This window comes from Ranitomeya variabilis, chromosome 2, assembly GCF_051348905.1.
Source record: "Ranitomeya variabilis isolate aRanVar5 chromosome 2, aRanVar5.hap1, whole genome shotgun sequence".
Taxonomy (NCBI): Eukaryota; Metazoa; Chordata; class Amphibia; order Anura; family Dendrobatidae; genus Ranitomeya; species Ranitomeya variabilis.
The window spans coordinates 65,505,793-65,523,965 of NC_135233.1; the positions used below are offsets into that span (position 1 = coordinate 65,505,793).

The 18,173-nt window shown below is 49.7% G+C and overlaps 1 protein-coding gene across 1 annotated transcript in view; it reads right to left on the reverse strand.

Annotated features, from left to right (window-relative positions):
- Nucleotides 1–7,314, reverse strand: part of SERTAD2 (SERTA domain containing 2) — a 79,492-nt gene extending 72,178 nt beyond the window's left edge. Inside the window, exon 1 of the mRNA XM_077282520.1 lies at nt 7,031–7,314. The gene's annotated coding sequence lies outside the window, so the exon portion shown is untranslated. The remainder of the gene's footprint in view (nt 1–7,030) is intronic.
- Between the last annotated feature and the right edge of the window lie 10,859 nt (nt 7,315–18,173).

Consider the following 18,173-nt stretch of genomic DNA (forward strand, 5'->3'; position numbering starts at 1 on the left):
GAAAGTAAAGTAGATGGGGGTCACAGTAAGTGTATGTTCACACTGCACCTTCTTCCGCTGGGTTGTTTTTTTTTTTTTTTTTTTGAGAGGTCTCGCTCAAAAAAAAAAAAAAAAAAAAATTGCAGGAAAAGTTCTAAAAAAAGAGATCAAAGAACAGTCCTATTGATTTGTATGGGAACATGACTCGTTCATATATTCAGTTTTTTAAACACGTCACGAGCATAAAATATTTACTTTCTTCTGGCTTTTTTCTGCTGTGAAGACGCTCAATAGTTTACAATAAAGTCAATGGGAAGGTTAAAAAAAAAAAATTTAAAAAAACGCGTCTTTTTAAACATTTTGTCAATGTTTCCTTCAAGGTTTAATGTATTTGAAAAAAAAAAGGTCTGAAAAATGGCAGCAAAAAGGAAAGTTATGAGAAAATGCTCAGTAAAGGGGTAAAAAAAAAAAAAAAAGAAGTTTCAGGTTTACAAAACTCCACTAAAAAGGAGTTATTCCTAAAAGGTCTTTTATTGAAAAACAGACATTGACAATTGGAAGAAGTCACAGTGTGAACTGACCCCAAGAGGTTTACATGGAGTTTTTATTATGAAGATTTTAATGTGGATCTGCTTGAAAATCCATGTCGAAAGACTGAGAAAAGTCTGGGACGATTTCACACTACAGACTATGGAGAGTGCAGAAATGTTACACATGTTCACTGCTAGGCCTTATACTAATGATGAAGGCTTTTCTTTGCCAAGCCAGCTGTTTTTGAAGTACTTTCCAACTTTTTCACAGGCCACAAATATGGCATTTACTAAATATTCATGAGCAGCAGAGTTCGCAGAGAGAACGAAGCCGAAGTAAAACATCCAGACCTTTTGAAATACGGACTGACAGCTGGACGTCCTCAAAGAGCGGAAGATTTCTTCATATGTGGAAAGGCTCTCAAAATTATATTTCTAACGAGAAAAAAAAAAAAATCCCTCTGCTGTAACACACTGTAACGAGTTTCTGCAGTGAAAACAAACTACCACCCTTCCTCATAGGATCATTCAGGATCTTTTTTTTTTCTTTATGCTTTTATCGATTTTTTTTTTAGCATCTGCAGAGAATCTGCAGATTTTGTAGTGGATTTGTTGATTTTTGCAGAAAAACAAAAAGACACTGCTATGAAAATTTGCAGGACATGTCATTTTCCACGTAAAAACTCTCCACAATGTGTGCACGAGATTTGTTGACATTTCATCTATTGGGCCGGTACTGCAATACGCTGCAGACTGTCTCCACGCCAATCCACACAGTGTGAACATACCCTTAGGGTACGCCCAAAGGGGACATTTCCACTGTAAGATTTTATGCAATCCACAGAGACAATTGCAAAGAGTAAAATCAGCAGTAAAACTCCACATCGGAAATTGACAGGCAGCAAATGTCAAAGCCACAGCATCACTCAATTAAATATTTTCTGCAGGATGTGGATGAGATTTTGGAAATTCCGCTACTGTAGTAAGTAGTTCATTTTCCATCCAGAAAATCGGGACTGAAAATTTGTTGTGTATATGACCCCTGTAAATACACCATTACAAGCTGACAAAGGAAGAGAGCGGAAGTGACGTGTATTGTTCTTTAAAGGCGCCCTTCCCTTTCAATTTGTTTTCCATCTTAGCACAGTTTGTTACAAAACAGCAAACGGTGCTGTACTTACCTTCCCCAGGTCCAGCAATGAGTCTCCGCTGTAATCCCCACTACATGGCATTGGCTGCTGCACTGACGCCTTGTCGACAGCCAGTGATCATAGCGGCAGAGCAGAAAGGGGCGTCCTATCTACGCTGGCAAAACACCTTAATCCATTGTTTGGCCGCCAAGTTGTCAAGTTAACATCAGCGTTGCAGCCAATACCAGGGCTGTGGAGTCGGAGTCGTAAAGTCGGAGCCCATTTTGGTGGAGTCGGTGCCATGGAAATTTCGGAGTCGGAGGTTTCGCTTACCAACTCCACAGCCCTTATTAATACAACACAGCAGGAGCAGTATTGGAGACTTGCTAGCGGACCTGGGTAAGGTGAGTACAGCATGGTTTGTTTCTTTTTAATTGGAGAAACTTTTTTGAACAGGAACAACCCCTTTAAAAACATAACATTTTTATATTGATTATTTTGTATGAACAAAACAACAATTCCCAATTTATGGAGTAAAAAGTCAGGACCTCAGAGGGAAATAAAATGTGTACAGTCTGGAAACAGAAAAGGCTTCGTATCCATACAGGCATTTACGGCATACTGAGCGCCTACTAGCGATCTTCCCATAGAAGTGGATGGAGAGAGACGTGCATGGGCCGCCACCTCCCCATCCTGTGCACAAGACTGGACCCGCGTCTATCACACATTTATGTCATATCTGGCACATGGGCCATCACTGTTGGAAATGGGAGAATACCCCTCTGGGCATTGTGAGCTGCCCGCTCCGCTACAAGTTACCTGGAAACGAGTAAGTCATTCCCAAAAGATATTTTGTGATGTCTTTGTGATGTCAGACAGTTCCATGCACAATGAGGGAACCAGAATACTTGGTCACCGCTCCTCAAATCAACGAAGGACTCTCCAGAGAGCCAAAACTGGAAGCCATAATTGGTAGGTAAGTAACCATCCCCATCAGAATAAAGCCCCCCATACACAACAGATCGTTCGAGAGCCGCGGTCAGGACACCTCTGGTAACATCTTATGACGCAGAGAACAAAAGGATCGAGTGGTGAAAACCTAACGTGACAGATCGTGATGAGCGAATGTGCCCGGGTAAGGTGTTGTACGAGCATGCTCAGGTGCTAACCGAGTGACTTTGGCGTGCTCGAATATTATGTTCGATTCCCCGCGGCTGCATGTCTCACAGCTGTTCAACAGGGATGCAGGGATTGCCTAACCAACAGGAAATCCCTCCATGTGTTGCGGCTGTCGAACAGCCGAAAGACATACAGCCACAGGGACTCGAACATATTATTTTTAAGCATGCCAAAGTCACTACATAAGCACCAGAGCATGCTCATATAACACCTTACCCGAGCACGTTCTCTCATCACCAGTGACAGACCCTTCCCTTCCCCAACATCAACTGTCAAAGGAGAGTCAGGAGACCCCCTATACAGATTAGACTGTTAGCCGATCATGATATCAATGGGTTTGGAAAACATTAGCATAATGTGTATGGGGGGCCTTAAAGACAACCGACCCACCAATTTTGGAGGAGCCGGCCGACCATATAATGTGTATTAGGCCGGTGTCACACTTGCGAGTGCAAAGCGAGTCTCTCGCATCAATACCCGGCACTCGGGACCGGAGCATGCGGCTGCATGTATTTCTATGCAGCTGAACGCTCCGGTCCGTACCGCTGGCGGCAGTGTCGGGTATTGATCAGAGTTTCTCGCACTGCACTCGCAAGTGTGACCCCGGCCTTAGGTGTACAACCAACATTCTTTCGGCAGGTGACAGGGAACAAAAATTGGACATGTTGAATTCCAACATGCCCAGTCCTATGTTTTCAAGACAGATAAGCAAATTATGTCGCCCTTTCCATTGAGAAGACATGCACATATGGCCGTATAGAGTATGCCTGTGTATGGGGAGGTCGGGAGTAATAGCTGTTGGCTAAATGAGTACCTGACAAGTATTGAAGGTGTTTGGCTGACTTACAGGAGTGGTGTGGCCTTAAGCTACAAGTCAGCAATGCAAGTGTTTTGGGCAAGGCCGGATACAGTCTAGTCGGCATGTGACCGGAAATATGCAAATGGCATACTTGGAAGTCACATTGACCGCCTGCTCCTCGCGAATCCTCACAGCATGCAGTGCGGCGATGTGAGGATCCACAAGTCTTCAGTCCCATAGAGTGACTGTAAACTTGTAGCCTAAGGCCGGGATCACACTTGCGAGAAACTCACAAGAGTCTTGTATCTCAATACCCGGCACTCGGGACCGGAGTGTGCGGCGTCATGTATTTCTATGCAGCTGAGCGCTCCGGTCCCGAGTGCTGGCGACAGTGACGGGTATTGAGATGCGAGTTTCTCGCACGTGTGACCCCGGCCTAAGACTGAACATCCCCTTTAAGACACATGACACTCGAAAGCAATGAACTCATAATTGCAACAGTCATAGCACAATGAAAAAAAAAACAAAAAAAACTTCAGCTGTATATGTCGGCATCACAGACTCAACTCGGATTCTGCCATGAAGGCCTAACACAAAGTCTCCTGTGATGGATCTCTACTATGGAGACCTAAATTTCCAGAACCCCAACTGTTACATCTATAACCCGCTCTACAGTGTGCCATGCATAACACTGCCATTGATTTATAAGTCAGAGGGACACTCATGTACCGGGGTCTTGGTGAAACGGTGTCCTGTGCACCACCTAAAGATGCACCGCTGATGGCCCCACAGCCTGATATATGCCCATATGGTACATTAATGCGCCACTAACTCCCTACACATATACAGAGTCTTTTTTTCTTACAAATTAGGGATTAATATATAGGAGAGAACAGAAATTGTGTGATGTGCCATCATATGCCATAGTGCGGAAGCAGTGATCTGTACAAGCATGGCTGCTAGGGGAGAATAGTCGGCCACCTGCTCCCTACAGGTCTGGGGGCTTCGGCCCACTTACTGTGCACATGGCACGGTCTTATGAAAAGAAAGCCATAAAATCTCCGACATTTGCCTAATGTAACTGATCTCTAAGTCCACACACTGCATTTTAGTTATTTTCTAGTTTCCGGACTATAGAATATAGTTTCTTAAAAATTGAACCCCAATGTGATGTGTGAAGAAGTGGCGCAGCAAAACTTGTAGTCTAACTTTTGGGGGCTGAGTATCAAGGATACTGTCTGCACTAAAGTGATGTAATAGATTTGCTCACAGTCCTATGTAAAACTGCGTAAAATACATTGTGATATGACAGCAATTACAATTCCTTGTCCACTCTCGTTGAATATTTATTGATCAATTCCCCAGTATCCAAATATTGACTGCGTATAACCGTGGGTACATGATAATGATAATGGTGCTTTGTGACCCAATTATAAGGTACGGTATATACTGTATCTGTTGGACACTAGTATTTTGCATCACTGTAACAAAAAAAAAATAATAATAATGAGATGATAACTAATTCCATTGTGCTGCGATTACATTACAAAGTTGGAGAAAGAAGAATATTTAAATTAAAATAAAGTAAATAAAACAAAAACAGGAAAAATAAAAATGTAACATTACATACACTATTGTATCAATATGGAACATACTATGGAAAAACTCACAACATTCCCACCTGTTTTATGGTATTCTAACATGTAGTCACTGAGGCGATGGAAACGTCTTCTGACAAATATCTACCGAGACTGACCCTACAGTTAGGAAATACTGAAGATACTCAGAAGAAAATGCAGTAAGCCGGGGCCATAATGGTGAAGCCTACACGCTGGCGATTGTCTGGAGAATCCTAACTGGAGACAAAAGGTCCAGGAACACATTGTGGATTTCTGGCCATCTGTCTACAGCTGCAGATCCCCAGCGCTCGTCCGCCTGCGCCTCCATGAAAACACACCACCACCAGGATGGCCTTTCCTGCTCTGTGCAAATCCACAGGACGGGTATTTCCTCATCTGTAAAGCGGAAAAAGACTTTAAAAATTCAGGACTATGTAAATACACAGCATTTAGCCGTTCGGCTTTATTAACCCTTGTGTCCACCTACAGCGACAAAGTGCACAGATGACACCGCATTAACTCTTCATGCCGGTGATACAAACGCCAAGTTAAAAAATAAATAAATTAAACACCCCATCAGTCATTACCTATGGAACTCAACAAGGAGGAAGATTAGAAAGAGAAACTAAGTTCCCAAGCAGTCACAACTATCTTACAACCGACTGTAGTAGCTGAACGTAGAAATTGCTGAGAGCCAACCCCTGTCCTCTAACTCCAGGGAAGCGCCTAAAGTAGCTGACACGGTCACACAGCTACCACCGGCGGTGTCATCTGACATTTTCCTATGTCTTGTCTGTCAACGACAATTGCAAAAATCCTCTCGCTTCGTTCAATGAGAATTGTCTCCCTAAGGAATGTGGCAACCAGAAGAGCAGGTCATCAGGAAGGTGGATGGCTGCTCCTGATCAGTGGGTGGAAAATACGATAGATAGATAGATAGATAGATAGATAGATAGATAGATAGATAGATAGATAGATAGATAGATAGATAGATGACATGTAGGTAGTGTGGTGGGGGGAAAGGTTGACTTCATACTACCCAATGCGAAGTGACCCGTTGGCCATCCCTGGCTTAGTACAGTGGGTACAAGCCCCCGTAGCCCCCTCCCAACTACACTACTGGATAGATCGATCAATCAATCGATAGATATACTTCCATTCACCAGGGGCAAAGGTTCACTTTACTACCTGGCCAAGGCGAAGCGGCTTGTTATCTCCTGGTGGCTCTTAGCACTCTGATGCCCCAGTAGCCATCTCCCAGCTACAACTCATGGATGGACGGATATATGGACAGACAGAAAATTGTAGGTGTAGGGTCAAAGGTTATGTTTGCTACCCAACCCAAAGTGGCTAGTCGGCTCACCCTGGCTTTTAGCACTGTGGGCACATGCCCTGGTAGCCATCTACCGCCTGCACTCCTGGACGGATGGATACATAGGTTCTTCATCATTTCTACGTCCATTCCATGGAAAGTGAATATTGGTATCACAATGTTTCCCATTTTGCCCTGTTCGCACCCATATCCATAAATAATAGATGCGATACATTTCCTACTAGGAACATGCACACAAGTACAACTACACCCAGCAGAGACAGAGGAGAGGACAGCACACCAGACTTGCAGAAGACCTGTCACAAATCAATGTACAAGCTCCTGCAACAACTCCAACCCCAAACCTATCCATGAATACAAGTGCTGGAACTTTACAGATCCCCTGCCACCCAGCCTGTGCCAAGCTGCCCACACAGATGAAACTAGAAATCCAGAGCAGGGATGACATGACTGGAACTTACCACATGCAGTAGCACCTGAGGTCTAAAGCATCAGGATGGCCAAAGTCCCCTAATCCAGCACCAGACCCATGGCTCCTCGGCGCTGCACAGTTATGAAGCCGGTGCCTTTGGCATAATACAATGGAGGCGGTGAGGAGAAGAAGCCACTGGCTAGGAGGCTGCCTGTGCTCCCAGCACTTGCCATGAAACAATATGACGTGAAGTAAAGCTCTTGCAAGCTCCTTGCCCTGTAGCTCACGTCAAAGCTCCTCCTCTGTCCCTGGCAGAACTCCCTCCTCCTCCTCACAGCTCTCTTGTCACCCTCCCTCCTGGTGTAGTCTCCCTTCCCCTCCCCCTCCTCCTCCTTTTCCTCCTCCTCCTCCTCCCTTCAGCCTCTGAGCTGCAGCTCCAGACTAGAAGGCTAGAAGTAGCAGCTCGCAGCCATAGCCTAGCACATGCCCCGCTCGGAGGCACCGGCCAATGGCTGAGGGGAGGCCTCTCACAGATCACTTACATGTGTCTTTGTCCCAAGAGATGAAGATATGTTAATGCAAATGTGCTGCAAGGCACCGTGAGTGCTGCACACAGAGGTGGCCATGCTGACCTGTCACATCTCACTCTCCCTCATCTGCTGCAATGTACGAGGGGGGGGAGAACCTACAAATAAAATGGAGAGGTTTATTTTTGCTTCACCAACTTCTCCTCGTCCACTACTGCTGTTAGTTTAGGAGAAGGCAGCTTCATTTTTGTTGCATTATTCATGGGTAAGGTGCAGTTCTTCACCCAATACACTGTGTCCTCATTATACCCCATCACTGTCAGGGGCTGGGAAAAAAATGGCCATTTAATGAGAAATCTGGGAGGTGGGGAGTTCGAAACCTAAATCCCAGAGAGATGTAAAAAAAAAAAAAGTGTCTGTCACAGCTTATATGGCTGTAACAAGAGGCTACCAGATGTGTCCGAGCCTGACCGGAGCGGTGTATTGCAGGGGTGACCTCTGTCAGGCCGTGTGATGTCCCTGTGCCTTCGATTGATAGAAGCGTTTTCTAGTAGCAAATGTGAAGATTTACAGGGGCACCTTAGGGCGGCACATGGGCACCTGACTATAGGGCCATATTACACATCAGTAGCCTATCTCTGTGCCACTAATGTAAAGGTTTACAGAAGCATCATAGGGCAGCACATGGACACCTGAGTATAGGGCCATATTACACACTTCTAGCCTGTCTGTGTGCCACTAATGTAAAGACAGAGGCACCATAGGGCGGCACATGGGCACCTATCTATAGGGCCATATTACACACTTGTAGGTTCTGTGTGCCACTAATGTACAGGTTTACTGAGGCACCATAGGGCAGCACATGGGCACCTGACTATAGGGCCATATTATACACCTGTAGCCTGTTTGTGTGCCACTAATGTAAAGGCTTACAGAGGCACCAGGGGGCAGCACATGGGCACCTGACTATAGGGCCACATTACACACGGTAGGCCCTGTGTGCCACTAATGTAAAGGCTTATGGAGGCACCATAGTGCAACACATATGCATCTGTCTATAGGGCCTTATTACACATTTGTAAGCTATTTGCCACTAATGTAAAGGCTTATGGTGCACCATAGGGCAGCACATGGGCACCTGACTATAAGGGTCATATTACACACCTGTAGGCTATCTGTGTGCCATCAAACTGTTTGTGCAGCGCCCCAGAGTCCTGGTCGTTGCAGTAACGTCGCTCTGCCACTAAGGGGGGCGATGTTGCGTCTGATTGCACTAGAGGAGTTTACCTGACCAGGTAACACTCACATTACACTTCACACTCCGGCCACCAGGGGGAGTGGTTCTAGCTAGTAGGCCACTCCTCACACTCTGGTAAAACTGGGGGTTGGACAGGAAGACAGTGAGAAGTAGCTGGGAAGAGCTAGAGAGAGGACCTGTCAGGGATGGGATCCTGACAGATTCCTAAGAAAGGACAAAGAGTGAGAAAACGGGAATACAGCAAAGAGGCGATAGGACCAGAAGGAGTCGTGCTGTAAGATCGAGGCAACATCCTTCTGAGGCGCAAACAGTCGGTGGCCGGAACGCCGAGAAATTAAGAGACTTTAAGCATTACTTCAAACCACAGCAGGACAGCCAATTATAGGTTGGCTGTCTCACTGAAACACCTAAGCAGACAACGGAGGCAGCTGTGGGAGAGGGGCGACTCTAGAGTCCCGGAAGAACTCCAGGCCTACCCCGTCATACGGGTGCGTCCTAGCCATATCATCTGGGGGACGGAGAGAGAACGAACATCAGAGGCAGACAGAATGAGTTGTGAGGACTATCCCGGGGTGCTCAGCAGGGAAGGACTACAACACGTAGGCGCTAGCAGGTAGACGCTGATTCTCACCTGTAAAGGGGAACTCCTAATGTGCCTTTGGACCGGCCGGTCTCAGACAGCCCGGTTAACAGTGCTCTGGATTGGCTAACTCAAAGCCTTCAGTAAAGAGGTAAAGAGACTGCAACCTGGTGTCCTCGTTATTTACTGCGACCAGCACGGCACCGCACTACCACCACCATCCACACCTATTATTGGGCGCCCCTCAGCAGGGTCACGGACCGGGTCTAGCCACCGTGACAATCCCAGCGCAGAGACTCAGAGGCCCGGTACCGGGTACCCCTCGGCCCTGCGGCAGTGGGGGCACTACAACTTGGCGTCACGAACAGGATCTACTTAAGCCTGAAGAATCAGGTCATGTGTGCCTTGGAACTGTGATTTATTCTACTTGGACTGTGACTTATTGCAAAGACTGTGAATTGCTGATTGCCACCAAGAGCTCCCGCCACAATTCGCCATTGCCGTGCACGGAGGGAGGAGCCTCAGCTTCGTGGGCGGAATCGGACGAGAAAGCGCGGATAGTGCCAACTCCGGAAGAGGAACTCCAACCTCCAGCAGGTTAGTGGGAGGAAGGGACAGCCATGTCCGAGTCGGGAGGAGCGGAGGCGGCGGTCGCAGCCGTGGACGCAGGGGCAGCTCCGGTCCCCGCAGCGGACGAAGCCGCGGCCCTAATATCACCACCGGTTGCCGCAGAACCCGCTGCCCCCCTCAGCCAGTCGGACGCTGCCGCTACCACAAAGGCCATAATGCCCTTCTCTATGCCGTACCTGCCCGGAGCGGCCTGGCTCCCACGATACTCCGGGGAGTCGCATACATTCACTGACTTTAAAGAAGGGATCTGCAGCCTGCTCGAGTTCTATCCCCTGACAGAGCCTCAGAAGGTTCATATGATAATCGGCCAACTCTTTGGGGTGGCTCTGAGAGAAGTGAAGTCCTGGCCCGCCGCGGATAAGGGAACGGCACAGCAGGTTTTTGCAAAGCTTAAAGCCACCTTCGATACCCGTACTGCTACCGAAATTAAATTGACTTTCTATGGATGCAAACAGAGACCGCAGGATAGTTTACGGGACTATGCCCTTAATCTCCAGGAGGCGCTGCGGGCCATTAAGCAGAGTGACCCCGGCAGCATGCAAGATGAGGATAAACTCCTGAAAGAGCGGTTCATTGAGGGGCTCCTGTGCAGTCACCAAAGGGGCCAACTACACTTCCTGGCCATGCAGAATCCAGACTTGACTTTTGCGCAATTCAAGGATAGAGCTATCCAGGCGCTGCAGGAGCGACAACCCAGCCGCACAATACCACCCAGGCGTCCCGCTCTCACATACCACCAGGAGGTGGCGTCGGATGCCCCAGTCGCCGCCGAGGCCGACGCCCAGAGCCTAGAGGACGACTCCCCTGCAGGACTCCGCCTCCAGATGCAGGAGCTGACCAAGAGCGTTGCTGCCCTAGCCCGGACGGTGCAGTCCCTACAGGAGGCCCCCAAGGAGAAGATCCAGCTGGCTTCCAGACCAGAAGATGTCCCCTGGATGCGACAGAGGAGGACTCCGCCGACCAGAGGCCGGGATGACGATCGTTTCCATCGGGACGGACGACCCATCTGCCGCCGCTGTCACCAGGTGGGCCACCTTGCAAGGTACTGTCCTTTAAACAAGAAACCCCTGGGGCAAAGGGCCAACCCCCAGGAGTAGGACGATCAGGCCCGCAGCATTGGAGAGCCAAATACATTGGAGGGCGACCAGTTCTTCCTGTAGTGGTTGACTGTATCCCCATGAACGCTTTGCTGGACACCGGTTCTCAGGTGACGACTATGCCTTACGTGCTTTATAAACGGTATTGGGAGGACACTGATATTACTCTTGGCCCCGATGACGATTTCACCATAATAGCCAGTAATGGTCAGCCGTTGCCACAAGTGGGGTATAAAGAGGTCACCATCAAGGTGGGGCGGGTGGAATTGAAAGCCCAAGGGATTGTGATTGTTGATATTGATCGCCGAGAATGTAATCCCATGATGACCATCGGTACTAATGTTATAGAAAATTGTCTTGCAGAAGTTATTTTGTTGCAACAGGTAGCAGAAACCGCTGGCCACAGTGAACAACGCGCCCTGCAAAAAGAAATCAGAGCTCTGATGCAGAGACAGCAGGTAGAGCTGACTGGTGGTGAGATTGGTCGTGTCACTGTGAGTGATTCAAACCCCATCGCGATACCCCCCAGAAGTGAGATGTTAATATGGTGTCGGGCAGCCATAGGCCTCAGGGGTAAGGACTACCAGGCCTTGGTAGAACCCGTATATTCAGACAATAGGCCTACTATCCTGACAGCCCGGGGGTGGTCAACGTTCGCCAGGGGAGGGTGCCCGTACGTGTCCTCAATTGTGGGGAGGAAGAGGTTCACCTCACCAAGTATGCCACGCTCGCCAAACTGTTCGCTGTCAATAATAGTGTGATACAGACACCTGAACCCTTGGTCCCGTCAAACGTGGCGGAGGGCAATGGTTCTGCAGGGCACTCGAAAGATTGGTGTCGGGAATTGCATGTGGGCACTGACTCTACCCCATCCCATCAGAAACAGGGGGCCTACAGGGTGGTTCACGTGTACGAGCAGGTATTCAGCAAACACCCCTTAGATTTTGGACAGGTGAAAGGGATCCAACATCACATCCCCACGGGAGATCACCGACCCATAAAAGAGAGATATCGCCCTGTACCCCCAGCTCATTACCAGTGTGCCAAGGACATGTTGCGAGAAATGAAGGAGGCTGGGGTGGTGAGAGACAGTTGTAGCCCCTGGGCAGCTCCATTAGTCCTTGTTAAAAAGAAGGATGGTACAATGAGGATGTGTGTTGATTACAGGCAGTTGAATCGCATTACACAAGGACGCATACCCACTGCCCAGGATAGAGGAGTCTCTGGCTGCCTTAAAATCTGCTAACTACTTCTCTACCTTAGATCTCACCAGTGGGTACTGGCAGGTTCCCGTGGCGGAGGCGGACAAAGAGAAGACGGCCTTCACGACACCGATGGGTCTCTGCGAATTTAACTACATGCCCTTCGGATTGTGCAATGCCCCGGGGATGTTCCAGAGGATGATGAGTGCTGCCTGGGACACATGAACTTCGAAACCATGCTGCTGTATTTGGATGATGTCATTGTCTTCTCTAAGACCTACGAAGACCATCTGAAGCACCTGGCTGAGGTGTTTGAAGCCCTGTCCAACTTTGGCTTAATGGTGAAACCGTCCAAATGTCATCTGCTGAAACCTAAAGTGCAGTACCTGGGCCATGTGGTGAGCGCCGAAGGAGTGGCCCCAGACCCCGACAAGGTCACGGTGATCCAGGACTGGCCAAAGCCCAGCAACCTCCACGAAGTCCGGCAGTTCCTCGGGCTGGTAGGCTATTACCGGAGGTTCATTAAGGACTTCACCAAGAAGGCCGCGCCCTTGCAAGACCTGTTGGTGGGCCAATCGAAGAAGACCAAGGGGAGGAACACCCCATTTGATTGGAACGAGGGGCTGGAGGGATCCTTCACTTGCTTAAAGTCGGCACTGACGGGAGAAGAGGTACTGGCCTACCCCGAAGAATACGACCAACCGTTTGTGCTGTACACGGATGCCAGCAATGTAGGATTGGGGGCCGTGCTGTCCCAGGTCCAGAAAGGCCAGGAGAGGGTAATCGCTTACGCCAGCAGGAAGCTTCGTCCCACGGAAAGGAATCCTGACAACTACAGTTCCTTTAAGCTGGAATTCCTTGCCATCGTCTGGGCAGTGACAGAGAGGTTCAAACACTACCTGGCCTCAGCGAAATTCACCGTCTTCACGGATAACAATCCGCTAACGCATCTGGATACCGCCAAACTCGGGGCCTTGGAACAGCGGTGGATGGCCCGACTGTCCAACTACGACTTCACCATCAAGTACCGGGCAGGACGCAAGAATGCAAATGCCGATGCCCTGTCCCGAATGCCCAATTTGCCAGAAACGGGAGAAGACCCAGAGGCACTTGAAGAGGTGGAGCTGCCTGCATTCCATCGCCCCAAAGCCACTCAGAACTCCCATCATGTGAAGAACAGGCACAAGAACCAACCGGATGCCATGCTGAATCCCCTGCCCCACCATGGATGGGCGGAGACCCAGGATGGTGACCCCGCGGTCCGTCGGGTGAAAGAGCTCTTGACGCAGGCAGGGTTGCATCCCGGCCCAGATGATCCACAGGAGACCCAACAGCTGTGGAAGGGGAGAAGTAAACTGTTTATCCATGATGGCAAGCTGTGCCGGAGAAGTATCGACCCACGTACTCACGAATTGGTATGGCAGATAGTAGTGCCAAGGCGAGATGCGCCCATGGTTCTGGGAGCCTACCACGATGGAGCCGGACACTTCGGATGGAAGAAGCTGGAGAGGCTACTCCGAGGGAGGTTCTATTGGATTGGCATGAAGAGAGCCATTGAGAAGTGGTGTCGAGAGTGCGGTCCATGTAGCCTACGCAGGAGGGACCGTGGCAGCCAACGGGCTCCCTTGCAGCCTATCATCACCAAGCAGCCGCTCGAACTGGTCGCGCTGGATCATGTGAAGCTGACACCTAGCCGGTCAGGCTATGTCTACGCTCTTACCATCGTGGATCACTACTCCAGATTTTTGATGATTGTGCCTGTCAAGGACCTAACGGCCAGGACGGCCGCCAAGGCTTTCCAGCAGTACTTTTGTAGGCCCCATGGCTACCCGGAGAAGGTACTGACCGATCAGGGACCAGCATTCGAAGCGGAAGTGTTCCAAGAGTTCTGCCAATTGTACGGGTGTAAGAAGATCAGAACCACACCGTACCATCCCCAAACCAATGGGATGTGCGAAAAGATGAACCAGGTGGTGATCGACTTACTAAAGACCTTGCCCGTAGAGGAACGGAGCATGTGGCCAACGAAGTTGCCTGACTTGGTGGACATATATAATCACATCCCAGTAAATTCCACCAACTGCACTCCAGCATACCTGATGTGAGGAAGGTCTAGCAAGTTACCCGTTGATCTGAACATGGGGGTCCTAACCCCCGAGGATACCTCGCCGGATGCCGATTGGGATACCGAGAGGCGGCAAAGGTACCGCAAGGTACAGGAGTGCGTGGAAAGAAGCCTTGCTCAGGCCAGGCAAAAACAGGAAAGGGACTACAACCAGCATGCCCCTGCAATTCCCTTGCCACCTGGTGAGCATGTACTCAAACGAAAGAGGAGGCTACACAAACTCGACGACCAATGGGAAGCGGAACCGTATACTGTCCTGCCATCCGATTTCGACAACACAAAGGTTTGCCTCATCAGCAAGGATGGAGGGGAGACCTCGACGGTGATATCCAGGGACCACCTTAAAGCCTGCCCTGATAAGCTGAGAGCGAGGGAAATGGATCCAGGAACCTCCCCACCTGTAGAAAAGGAGAAGATGATCCAAACTGTCCTTGGTGATTTTCCCCAGTCCTGGACTCAGATAAATCAGGCCATCGTGGTACCTGTTCTAACGTTCCAACAGCCGAACCCACCAGAACCAATAGTGGTACCAGATCATCCGGCCCCGCAACCTCAACTAGCCCTACCTGAAGATGCCGTGCCGACCGTTGAACTGGCAAATCCTCCCTCTGCTATCGGCGGGCCTGCCGTACCCACTGTTGCTAGCAGCAGCCCTGAAAGCTCCAGCCTGCCAGTGCTACCCAGACTCACTAGAAGTGTAGCTAGAAGGCAGTGCACTACACCAGTGGTAGCAAGCATAGTGGGTCCTGTTAGGCCAGTAGCAACCCCTGCGCTGCGAAGGTCTACGCGCAGCACTCAGAATCAAACTCCCCTCTGCTACAAAACTTGGAGGTATTAATGAGGGCTGCTATTTAGTTGAAAAATGTTTGTGTGCATATCTTTTGTTACAGGTTTTAAAATGGACAACAGAGTAATGGACAGTGAATTGCTCTAAAAAACTTCTAAAAGGGGACCCCTTTGTTTACCCGGGGTCCCTGCAGTTTCAACCACTGAACTGACAGTCATAAACTGTGCATGACCTAACCTTTGCAACGTTCAAGAGTCCTCACCTCCCATAAAGGGAAGCACTGTTATGTTTAATTGTTTATGATATTTCAGAATTTTGTGTGTTTTCTGTTAACATGTATTGTTGTTCTTATTTCCCCAGTCCGGGAGTACTGGATTTAACCGGGGGGAGTGCAGCGCCCCAGAGTCCTGGTCGTTGCAGTAACGTCGCTCTGCCACTAAGGGGGGCGATGTTGCGTCTGATTGCACTAGAGGAGTTCACCTGACCAGGTAACACTCACACTACACTTCACACTCCGGCCACCAGGGGGAGTGGTTCTATCTAGTAGGCCACTCCTCACACTCTGGTAAAACTGGGGGTTGGACAGGAAGACAGTGAGAAGTAGCTGGGAAGAGCTAGAGAGAGGACCTGTCAGGGATGGGATCCTGACAGATTCCTAAGAAAGGACAAGGAGTGAGAAAACGGGAATACAGCAAAGAGGCGATAGGACCAGAAGGAGTCGTGCTGTAAGATCGAGGCAACATCCTTCTGAGGCGCAAACAGTCGGTGGCCGGAACGCCGAGAAATTAAGAGACTTTAAGCAATACTTCAAACCACGGCAGGACAGCCAATTATAGGTTGGCTGTCTCACTGAAACACCTAAGCAGACAACGGAGGCAGCTGTGGGAGAGGGGCGACTTTAGAGTCCCGGAAGAACTCCAGGCCTACCCCGTCATACGGGTGCGTCCTAGCCATATCATCTGGGGGACGGAGAGAGAACGAACATCAGAGGCAGACAGAATGAGTTGTGAGGACTATCCCGGGGTGCTCAGCAGGGAAGGACTACAACACGTAGGCGCTAGCAGGTAGACGCTGATTCTCACCTGTAAAGGGGAACTCCTAATGTGCCTTTGGACCGGCCGGTCTCAGACAGCCCGGTTAACAGTGCTCTGGATTGGCTAACTCGAAGCCTTCAGTAAAGAGGTAAAGAGACTGCAACCTGGTGTCCTCGTTATTTACTGCGACCAGCACGGCACCGCACTACCACCACCATCCACACCTATTATTGGGCGCCCCTCAGCAGGGTCACGGACCGGGTCTAGCCACCATGACAATCCCAGCGCAGAGACTCAGAGGCCCGGTACCGGGGACCCCTCGGCCCTGCGGCAGTGGGGGCGCTACATTTGCACAGGGGCCTTTTTCTGTCTGTGCCCGCCAGTGCCACAACTGATCTTAACGGCATCGGGTACAGCAAGGTGTAGCACCCCCACACTGATATTGATGGCCTGTCCTAAAGATAGGACATCATTATAAAAGTTTGAAGTTGCTTTCCTATCATAGTTAGGCTAGGGTCACATTGCGTTATGTGACCGCGTTTAATGGACTACGTAACACCACGGCATAACGGGGTGTAACGTAGTCCGTTAACGCCGCCATTGCCTGTAATGGCGAACGCATCGCTAGCGCCCGCCCACATTGGGCGTCTGCTAGCGATGTGCCGTCATTTGAGTGACGGCCCGCGAACGCTGCAAGCAGCATCGGGGATCTGCGCTAGCGGGATCGGCTAACGAGATCCCTTTTGGAACATTGCGTTAGCGCACTCCGTAGCGCTATGCGCTAAACGGACTGCCCTAACGCAATGTGACCCTAGCCTAAGCTTCTTGGATATGCAGCGCCTCAGAGTCCTGGTCGTTGCAGTAATGTCATTCTTCCACCAGGGGGGGTGATATTACGTCTGATGGCAATAAAGGAGATCTCCTGTTCAGGTATCACAGCCACACCACACACTTCACACTCCTGTCCACCAGGGGGAGCAAAGGTTCTATCTATTAGGCCACTTCTCACAGAGGTAAAACTAGTGGGTTGGTTAGGAAGTAGAGAGAAGCGAGCTGGATTCCATCCAGTGAGCATCAGAGTTCCTGGCTGGAGACCGAGAGAGAAAGGTCTCCAGGCCGAGCTGGCTGGAGCAAGGCCCAGCTAGATCCAGACTACGGTCTGAGGAGGACGAGGGTCCATGAAGCTGCGCCTGCATCCCATGTAGCAGCATCCAAAGAAAGAGAAATTGAAAGGAAGCGTGTTGTAGTGAGTGAGAAACGAAGGCATAGCAACAAGTGGATACCAGAGAGGATAGTAGACGTGAGGAGCTGCATCCTTCTGGTGCGCGTTCCGGTAGCCAGAACACCAAGGGAGTAAAGTGCTCTACGCCATTACTTCAGAGACTGGCAGGACAGTCAATTCCAAGTTGGCTGCCCGACCTAAAATACCTAAGAAGACACGGTGGCAAATTGTGCGGGTCGGGGCGTCTCTAGGGTCCCTATAAACAAGCCTCAGGCCATCAGTCATACGGGTTTTGTTCTATCCGACTACGGGGAACAGAGAGAAGAGTAACAGCAGTGAGGACTTCATTAGAGCTTAAGCAAGTGAGGACCTACTGTGTTACTGAGCGCATAGGAAGGCTATTGCATTCCACCTGAATAAGGAGACTCTGGATGTGCCTTCAGACCGGCCGGACTCTGCCTACCCCATGATCCAGTGCCTGGGACTGTAGACACTGAAGCCTTCAGTAAAAGGTAAAGAGACTGCAACCTTGTGTCCTCGTTATTCACCGCGCCTTACACCATCACCATCTACACTTCTGGGAGGCCCTGGGGATACACTTCACCTGTGGGAAGGTATACCATCTAGCTGCCATAACATCACCCCAGCGGACCCCTAAGCAGCGTCGGTCACTCTGACCGAATACCACAGGTGGCGTCACGAACATTATACAAACTTTCCATTTATCGGA